At 39.1% G+C, this 10141-nt stretch overlaps 1 long non-coding RNA gene across 1 annotated transcript; it reads left to right on the top strand.

The window, feature by feature from the left end:
• Positions 1 to 219: 219 nt before the first annotated feature.
• Positions 220 to 5772, top strand: LOC138688297 (uncharacterized). The gene is made up of 3 exons (XR_011327329.1): positions 220 to 324; positions 1769 to 1921; positions 5216 to 5772. It is a non-coding gene; the product is annotated as an uncharacterized lncRNA (long non-coding RNA).
• Positions 5773 to 10141: the final 4369 nt, after the last annotated feature.

Here is a 10141-nt window from a genome sequence, read left to right as displayed (position 1 = left end):
CATTGTCAATAAAACTCTGGGGTTTAATATTTGCCCTAGTCACTCCCCATGATTTTTTATTTTTTAAATAAAATAGTGATACAAGCTTCATTCTCTTCAGATCAGACCTATATGTTTTCAGAAAAGCTTTCCTCCCGAATCTGAAACTCTGTTACATTCTTTAATCTTTCCTGGAGGTAGAAAGATTACTGGAGATGCATTTGAATGTTGTCAGTTTTTAATCATTTCAGGCTTAGTGTGGAAACCCAAGTGACGAATACACAGACCTCAGAAACACCTTGAAACTTTTAAAATGCAGCCACAGAAAGGAAGGGGAGAAGGAAGGTAAGCAAACAGCCTAACATTTTGTGTCATTCGGAAAAGTTTTGAAATGAGTGAGTAGAAGTCTTTTCCTACACCTTACCAAGTCACAGTCTACAGTGAAAAGATTTCTTAACAGTATGAGCCAGCCTGGACCACACAGTAGCCCAAAAAGCTTTAGCTAATTTTCATTTGTTTAATGCACAACAGAAGTGCAAAAGCAAACTACAGCTCTGAATGCATTTCTTTATATTACAGTATAGAGCAAATTACTCATTAGCTAACTACTAATTAGCTAACTACTAATATAGCTGTAACAAATAAAGTGTGAGCCATTTTGTCTTCTCTAAAAAGCTGGCATCTCCCTAGCATAGGATTTGGGACAGCAGATATCAGTGAAGAAGCCCATTCTCAGTAGTTCATTTTTTACTGTTGTTTCCATCCTCAAATACCTCTTTATAAGGCTACTCTTGATGCAGCTCCCACAATCACCATTGTAAATTCTTTTTTCAATGTGAATTTCAATGTAAGACAAAATTCTTTTCTGTCCAATGAAAAGACTTATAAACATCAGGAAACGTAATAATATTCATGATAAACTACACACAGACTCTATTTATCCTGATAGAAGATGTTTTGCCCAAGGGACAGTAAAAGCTAAGTTACATATGCCACCATGGATTAAATGATGTTAGGCAACTGAATATTTCAAAGACTCTGACACTGTCCAGCTGATTAGACTTACAATTCGATCTCCTTCAGAATAAAAGACATTGAACACTAGAGAACACTGAAGGAAACTTTAGTATAATAGCATTAAGATTGGTATGAGAAAAAACTTGGAACTTGTATTGAGAGGAGATAGAAAACTATATGCAAATGTATCTGCTGCTTTCCACGTCCTAAGGATTAAAATAAAAAAAAAAAAAAAATTTAAACATATCACTGAAGCTTGAAGTCTCTAAGACAGAGGTTTTTCTTTTCTACATTTTATGGATATAAAATCTTAGGACGTCATACACTAGAAAATAGAATGTAGAGACTTCTTCTCCACAGTAAAACATGTCAGATGCACCAGTAACCAGTGCTGCCCAGACTGTCACTGCTTTGTAAATGCAGCAATAACAGTCCATGCTGGGCATTTGGAAATAGAAGTCTGAGAAGAGATCAAGTTGGCCAGACCTTTCTGCTGGATCTGGTCAGATCTTCAAAAAAGCAAAAAAGAAAAATAAAACCCTAGAAGACCCTTATACTAACAGGTGGAACTCAACTCGAAAGAGAAGACACAGACAAGATTTGCAGAAAAGACTGCTCCTGTCCCCTGTCCTGGCAAGTGGTCTTTGTTTCCAGGCTTGCCACTTCACCAGTTTCTGAGCTGCAGCAAACTGCCTGGTTCCCTTTGGTCCCCAGGCACTTCTGCCTGTCCTTGTCCTAGACCTGACAGGTTGCTCCCTGCTCCTCCTTGCAGGTTCTTTGGATAAGGTGCAGACACCCAGCTTCCTACTGTGCCTGCTTCACCTGCTCTGCAATCTCGAAAGCCACCTCTTCCCCAAGAGAAGGGCCAACAAGCCTCCACAGCCTCAAAGGTTATCTATGTCAGCTTCGATAGAAATAAACAGAGGTGAGCAAAAACAAATCAAAGACACAGACCATTACAACAGAACTGTTTAAATAGTCATTTTCGAATATTCTTTGTCGACACATGCAAATGACTAAGCCACTTAAAACTAGAATATTTTCTTCCTCTAAGCCCTATTTACAACACATTGGTAATGTTTAAGTACTACTCCTTGAGGGTTTCACTTACATATATATTGTCCAAGATATTTATGCATCATTGATCAGACTGTGTTGCAGTTTACAATGCAGCCGCAATGTAAATGGCTTAAAGTAGTTTTATTATTTCAGATGATTTGCAATCTTCAAACCGAGACACCTTCCTCAAAGAAATGGAGTAATTGAAATTTCAATTATTGCAGTTATAAGGAAATTTATTCAAGTGGCTTGATTTTAAGACATGACTAGAACAAAAATCTTAATAAAATGCTTGTTTTAAAACAGTGACTAAAACTTCTGGAAAATTAAGTTCTTCTTGGTTCTATTTTTCTAGTTGAAAATGAAGTGCCACTTCCTCCTAGTTCTGTCTTGATGGTCATACCAGCATCAGCCTACACACAGTGTTTTATAAAGCACATCCCAAATCACAGAATCCACAGAAGGACTGAAAGGAAAGCTGTCATCATATCAACTTGAAACTATTCAGTAAAATAACTTGTGAATATTTTTCCTGAATCAGTGTTAACTGAACTATATGAAAATATTGGATAAATACAGTTTCTTTCTATACTCTCCAGATATGATTATCAGTCAAAGCATTTTGAGTAACAGAACAAGCAAACACACAAGGAGGGACTCAGAAGTGTGCATTTAAAGATAGAGATTTCTAATTTGTAATTATGGGCTCAAACAAGACTAAATGAGCCAAACCTCAGAGAGATAAAATATTTAAAGCAACACTGTAACAAGCTCAATATTTTTCCTATTCCTAGAAGAAAATGGGATCCCTGGTTACACACTCAGCTGGCTTAAGGGCAACCTGAGGAAGATGCAAACAGAATACAGAAAACTAGTCTTAAAGAATTTGGTTGCTCTGCATTTCTTTGTATGTCAGCTAGCTGAAAAGTAGTTGACAGACTACCGCGTACACCTCTAATTTGGTACTATGCTATTGGTATTCCCAGCAGGTTTCTATACAGTTTGCTATTTCAAAGAGTCACATTATATTGTCACTAGGCAAAATTTACTATATTAAAAGCCTTTTCAGTGAAATAATAATGACTGTTTGCTGAGACATTCTCCTACATGAATCAGCACAGAAGAGACAAACATGTTCACCTTCCTCTAATCTGCTTCAGATTGCCATGTAGTCAGCCACATAAATCAATTCACCCAGACAGACATTAAATGTTTTTTACTTTAACATATACATAACAATGGATGCACAGTAGCCCTGTTCCTACTTCTTAGGAGCACTATTTGCAGTACTACAGTTATGAATATGTCAGCTAGTTCAGTAGAGAAACCTATTTACAGAGGTTTATAGCTACGCAACAGAAATTGTCTTCAGGCCACAACATAGCATAAAAAGTTTCAGATGTGGTATTTAGGGGGCTTTAAAAAAAAGAGGAAGAGGAAACTAATCTTGCTTCATAATTCTCATATCAGATGCCAAACAGAAACAGCATGGGAACAGCTCAGAGTATTCTGACTTTATGGACTTTGGTGTCTCAGACAAGACCAGCAATCCAGAGTAGTCATGATCATTACAGATTCTGTGGCATGTTTTATTATGGTTAAGAGGTGTTCATGATGGTGACATGCCCTAGTTCTGATCAAAGAGATTATATCCTGCTCAGACAATCTTTCTGGACAGTTTCATTTGGACAGAGAGCTCATCCTTGCTGTAATCCAATCTATAGTATTGTGGACTTTATTAATAAGCCACTGTGGCGCACTCTAGAGACAGCTGCTTGTTAGCAAGTTAAACTATTTTTATATGTGATTATTTTTAGAAAGACCTATGGCAAATGGCTCTGTCCTTTCCTGTTTCTACATTCAGATAAGAACACTGAGCACAGAGACTGTCCATACCACATGGCAGCTGACTGCCATTCACCTGGAGTAAGACCTCAGGGAAGAGGTGGGCAGGGAGACTTGTGCTAAGGTTTACAGGAGTCCTCAAGTGCTGCTAGATCTGGGGCACTGGCATAGGCTACCTATATCCCTGTTTATTTGGTGTAGGAAAGTTTAATTAGAAAGTTTGCAAGAGCAGTTTTAGAAGAAATGCAAGTACTTTCTTTCCAAGTGAGTCTGATGACGCTGTTAAAACTCGCCTGTGTCTCTCCTCTTTAACCCCAGTGTGTATCCAGAATTCCCAGTTCAAGGGGAAGAATGTTCAAAAATAGGAGCACACCTGAACCTTGACTTTAGAGGGCCAAGGGCAGTACAGAGTGTCCAGTTAATTTAATCTTTAATATCTGTGCTGTCTTTGTCTGCCAGGATAGCAAACCACAGCAACTGATAAGATTTTTTTTTCAACTCCCCACTCACCCTGGTATCAGGGTGACATGCTCTCCAGATTTTGCACAAGGCAAAACCAAATACACATTATTGCCATTCAGCTCTCAGAGAATAATTACTTTCAGGCAATAGTCAGTAGGGGCTTTCAAGCAAGACCTATTGAAAGCCCTGGGTCATCTTCTGAGTGATCTGAACAAATCTATCTTCTCCAAGTGCTGTAGTATTGCCTTGCCTTCTACGGGATGTGAATTAAATGTGCTTTTTTGTAGGGGAAATATAAAGCTGTGCAGAGTTCTTAGTCACCATTCTGCAAAGCTGCTAATACCTTTCCCTCTCACAATACCTAGCAGGAACTTGGAGAAGTAAGACAAGCATCAAGGAGAAAGGCTCCACAGGCAGAAACAAACAAATACAGGATATTTTGCATTTTCTCTGCGGTCATACCTGCTACTTGTACAATGCCAAAAGGACATTTGGGTACCGCCAGGACTTTTAGCCTTTTCCATGACTTTACAGCTCACACTACTCTAACTTAATTCTACAGATCAAGACAAACATATAGATAACTTCATTTTGCATGACAGGCAAAAATTGATTTTTCAGTTTTTCAGCTCTGATTTCTGTGACAATTTCCCCCTGTTCTGAGAGATCTAGCCATGCGGTATGAAGGAATCCACTAAAGTCCCAATACAGGTCCCAGTGGGCATGGAAGCAGAGAACCAAACTACAGTCTTGGTTTCCATTCTCCTTGTTGTTCAGTAAAAGCATTCAGATATAGGTGGCTCCCATATCTCTGCCATACAATGATTAACATGTTTTCTAATACAATTTTCAGGTGCCAACTTGCAGGTCCAAACTCCCCTTCACGAGGAAGTGCGAGCCCAATGAATCTTAGAAGACTTGAGCAGCAGCTATCATCTGCCAAATAAATTTCCCTGAGAGCTGAATAATTCTACTTTATCAAGGAACAGGAAGCCGTTCACCTGTCTTGAGTCCCCTTGATGGAAATGCATAAGGACAGTAGTGTTTTTTAAATGCTGAGTTGCAGGAAGCTCTCATCACATGGTAAGTATCAGCTTTTCTCCTGCATACTAGGAGGAGTTGTCAGATTGGGGCTAAAAAGCAAAGGATGAAAGTTTGGCCACGAGCCTGAAAGGTGAAGATCATTTGTAACCCCTTCTAAAGCAAGATCTGAATCAAGATTACTTAGATCTTCTCAGTCTACATGGTTGGGGTTTTTTTTTTTCTGTGGGGCACTACCTTTGCCTGATTTTACAAGTAGAAAAACTGCTAAGCTGCAGTGGAAATACTAGGTGGGCAGATACAGAGCCTCTGGAATACCTATGTCGCATTATCACACAGTATCCCCCAATTACAGAACTAGAAGATAGGTGGTTCAAAATACAAAAAACTAGAAGACCCAAGATAAAAATCAAGGCAGATTATCATCTGTAGTTTTTTAGCTGAGCATGTCACAAGCTGTGGAAGTCTTTGTCATTGTTCACTGTTATCTATAAAGCATCGCTCTGTAATGAGGGCTGATCTTGAGGTCTGTTTTGTAGTTCAGCTCCAAACAAAAAAGAAATAAATTTAAAGCAACAATCCCTTTTGTAAATGGTGTATGTGAAGGGACTAAAACCAGTTTGAGCATGAAATAATACCTAAAAGACATGACTGGATTTCAAACACAAATCTAAACACTAGTGAAAATGAAACTAGAAGACAAATTCTATTATAATTATCTGCAGAAGAAAAACAAGGCAGACTGTTGCAATGCTGGGGCACCAGCTGGCTCACAGAGAAACCCTTAATCTAAACAAAGCTGTCAAGAAGACTTGAAAAGATATGCAGTAACTTGTGGTCTGCATTTTAAAATCGCTAAAACTTAACTTAAATCCACTTTGCAAGTACACAGTGGGACACAACATTTTGATCACTTTTTTATAACCATTAAAAATGCTTTGTCTGTATAAATAGAGTTGAGCAATTTTTAATCTCTGGAAGACCACAATCAACAGAAATTTCTATTCATGAATCACTTTTTACAGAAGAGCTGCATTGCACTATCCTCCTGATGGGGAGGGCGAGCTCATATCTGAAATCTGAGCCCTACTTTAGATGGATGGAAGTGAATTTTGCACACTTTGTATTGTTGTTTTTCAGATCTCCTGTTCTGATGCATGGCAGTTTCAGGATTTACTCTATGAAGTTACAACAGTAATTTCCCAAACACTTGCACAGCTGTAATGTTCAGGCAATCATCGGTGAAGAAAGGAAGGTGAAGGCAAGAATTTTGTTGAATACATGGCATCATATTTCTGGTGTATACCCTTTCGTCTCAAAGATATAAAAAACAGAGATTGTCATCCTTATGTCTACTCTGTAACTCCATTTATCACTACATATATGAAAAAAAAAAAAAATCTGATTGTAATTTTACCAAAATGCAGAAACCTAGAAAATCCTACAGCCTCATTGAGTCTGAAGTCTTTCAAATTCATCTAAGACAATACAGTGCCCTCTGCAGGTTTTCCTCTTATATTACAACTCCAGGAAGTCGACGTCTCGGAGTATCTTCACAATGGAAAAATAAACTGAATTTTTATCATAAAATTCTGTCTGCTAATCTTTGAAATAACACTGTAAGTACTGTAAGCTGAAAGGAAGACATAAACTAAATACAAATAGTCTCTTTTAAAAGTAATAATAATGCTGTTATCTAAAAAACTTGGAATTATAATAGATGATAATATGCAGTTTTAAATGGTTCACTACTTGGGTGATGGAATTGAATGAAAGCATAGAAAATACGTAACTTCTACCTAAGCATGTATTCTCAAGAAAATTTCAAGAAAATTTCAAGAAAATTACAGGAATTCCACTTGGTTTAATTGTTATTACTTTTAGCAGGAACAAGTACCATTACAAACTCAATTAACACTTACAAAGTCAGAAAGAAGATTAAATCCCATCATACCAATTTGTACAAAGCTTTTCCTTCCCTAGCACCCGGATGGATACAAGCTAACCACTTAAAGGCATAACCACTTTGGCCATACCACTTAAACACACAGCCATAAACTCAGAGGTGGTAACACATGAAGCAGTTCAGATATAGCATTACAAAACTTGTAGGCTCTGGGGAGACCTTATAGCACCCTTCCAGTACTTAAAGGGTGCCTACAGGAAAGAGGGGAGGGACTCTTTAACAGGGAGTGTAGTGATAGGATGAAGGGTAACAGTTTTAAAATGAAAGAGGGTAGGTTTAGATTAGGTATTAGGAAAAAATTCTTCACTGTGAGGGTGGTAAGGCACTGGAACAGGTTGCCCAGAGAAGTTGTGGATGCCTCATCTCTGGAAGTGTTCAAGGCCAGATTGGGTGGGGCTTTGAGCAACCTGGTCTAGTGGAAGGTATCCTTGCCCGTGGCAGTGGGGGTTGGAACTAGATGATCTTTAAGGTCCCTTCCAACCCAAACCATTCTATGATCTGCTAGCTCATCAGATGTAACCACAAACAAAATAAGGACACTCTGACAAGCCACAGAGCAAAATGGAGTTGTTAACCCAAGTGGCAGTGCTCCAAAAGCAAACCTGGTAAAGCTGTTTATAACCTCCCAAGAATACCAGCAGACTCTGGCTTTGCAGACAAGATTAAAGGAAATACTGTCCTTATTAATATGCAGCCTTTCGACAGTTTCAACACTAACAGGAGCAACGTTCCATTAATATTTTAGCCATCTAGATTTTTTTTTCCTAATATGCAATAGCGTTTTCTCCCAAGACAAAACTTCTGATTTTTCTACCTTTTCACAACAAAATGCTTAATGCCCCCAGCAATCCTGGGTCTCTAGCAATCAACAGTTTCTCTCCCTTGCTAACATGATGGGAAGAACAAGCAAGAAATCTTAAAGGCAAGAGACTGTTGTTATCCCAGCAGATGTCATCACCAGCTGGGTGCTGCAAACTGCTCTGAGCATAAAAGTCTAGAAGTTGTCAATGTCCCAAGACTCTGAGATACACCAGAATGTTATCACTGATTACTAGTAGGGAACCTGCAACCTGACTATGCGTTGTCTTTTGAGAGGACAGACAACCATGCAAGAGTGGGTTATGAGAACTGTAACACTTTTCTGACAGCTGTCCTCACATAGCCAGTGTCAGGATAAGAAGGGTAAGTCATGTCCATGACTGCCATCTCCCCTAAGACTAAATCAGAGGGGCAATAGCACTCTGCTGCACAAAGCCAGAAAAAAAAGATTTGTTGAAGAAAAGCAGAATCAGCCTCATTGTCCCACTGGATAAAATTATGTCGGGAAGCAAGGAATGAGAAGCAAATCGCTAGCTCATGTGAGAGGATACACTGCAGCACAGACCGGCTCCTTGACTGCAACTCTAAGAAAATTCAGCTCCAGCAACAAAATAAACACAGGTTACACAGAGTGACATGTCTGCGATGCTGATGATGAGGAGCAGGTTTACATGCTGCATTACGGTAGAAAAGTGAGTGATGTTTCACCCAAAACCTACTGTTATAAAATGGCATGTTTTGATTTCAAATGTTCATTAAGCAGGAGGTTAGCCATTACATAAATGAAACACTGACACAGTTCAGCCTTCCATCTGTGTTGCCATTGCTGTTTCCTGGCAATGGGAGCCTTCTCCAGGTTATTTCAGTGTAGTAGCTGTCTTCCGTGATTACAGTTTACTGCAGGGGTGATATCCTCCAGGGACTCTTGCCCTGTGACAAAGAGTAAGATTCAAGAATTAAACAACTGCTCTGATGCTCAGGTTGATGTTTATAGGGAAGGCAGATTTTCCTGCTTTACTTCAAAGCAGGCTCTCATTATTTTGTTAGCACAGCATGTATTAAGCCATGTGGCCTCAGGTCCCTGGCTTTCACTTCATAATTTAATATTAAAGAAAACCCAATATCTTACCCTCTAGCTTTCAAAATCTGGACACAGCAATCCAGACATACCTCAGGGAATTGTACGATTATGTTCCCACAAGTGTGTGTCTATAATTAGGAGCAGAGCCTGTAATTTACCAAGTGAAGCACTCAAAGTCAATTTCTTCATTGAAGCCAACTAATATTCCCAACCGAGTCCCTGGTCACAGGAGAAATTCTGAAATGGGTGATCAGGCAACAGCCAAAAAATTACAATTAGTTGGGTTCCAAGCAGAGAAGTTCATCAGAAATTAGCCATGTGTTAGAAAACAGACCCAAATCCATTTGGAAATGAAATGCATATTTCCATTCCTGATCATCAGTGAAATATCCAGTATTCTGGTGGAACTACAGGTTTAGATTTTTTTTTAATACGCATCTTTGATGACACCTGCATTGTTACTTGAGCACAGAGATGCACAACGTCAGTGCAGCTGCTACAGATATGACAGAGATGTTACTGTTTCCTGTGGCCCACACTCTGTACACAGACCCTGGGTGAAGCCAGGTGAGCTGCAGAGCACCTTGGCCCATTTGTCACAGCACTGATTTTGAGGGCCTCTCCCAGTGTTGCCCTTCTCCCTTTTCCTCTTCACAACAGACAAGAGCTGAACACTTTCTTAAAACAAGCAGGACATGACAGAGGAATACAACAGCCAGCATTCACACATAAATGTCACACATTTAACAGAAACTCTTTTATCACAGTAAGGCCAGTTTTCACTGAGGCATCCTGACATACAAAAAAAATCCACTTTTTTCTCCTTGAGAGCAAGATGAGTATTACCATTCCCATTTTACCAACAGGGAAAG

Source organism: Haliaeetus albicilla, chromosome 12 (genome assembly GCF_947461875.1).
Source record: "Haliaeetus albicilla chromosome 12, bHalAlb1.1, whole genome shotgun sequence".
In the NCBI taxonomy this organism is placed as follows: Eukaryota; Metazoa; Chordata; class Aves; order Accipitriformes; family Accipitridae; genus Haliaeetus; species Haliaeetus albicilla.
This window is presented reverse-complemented; position numbering and strand designations above follow the sequence as displayed.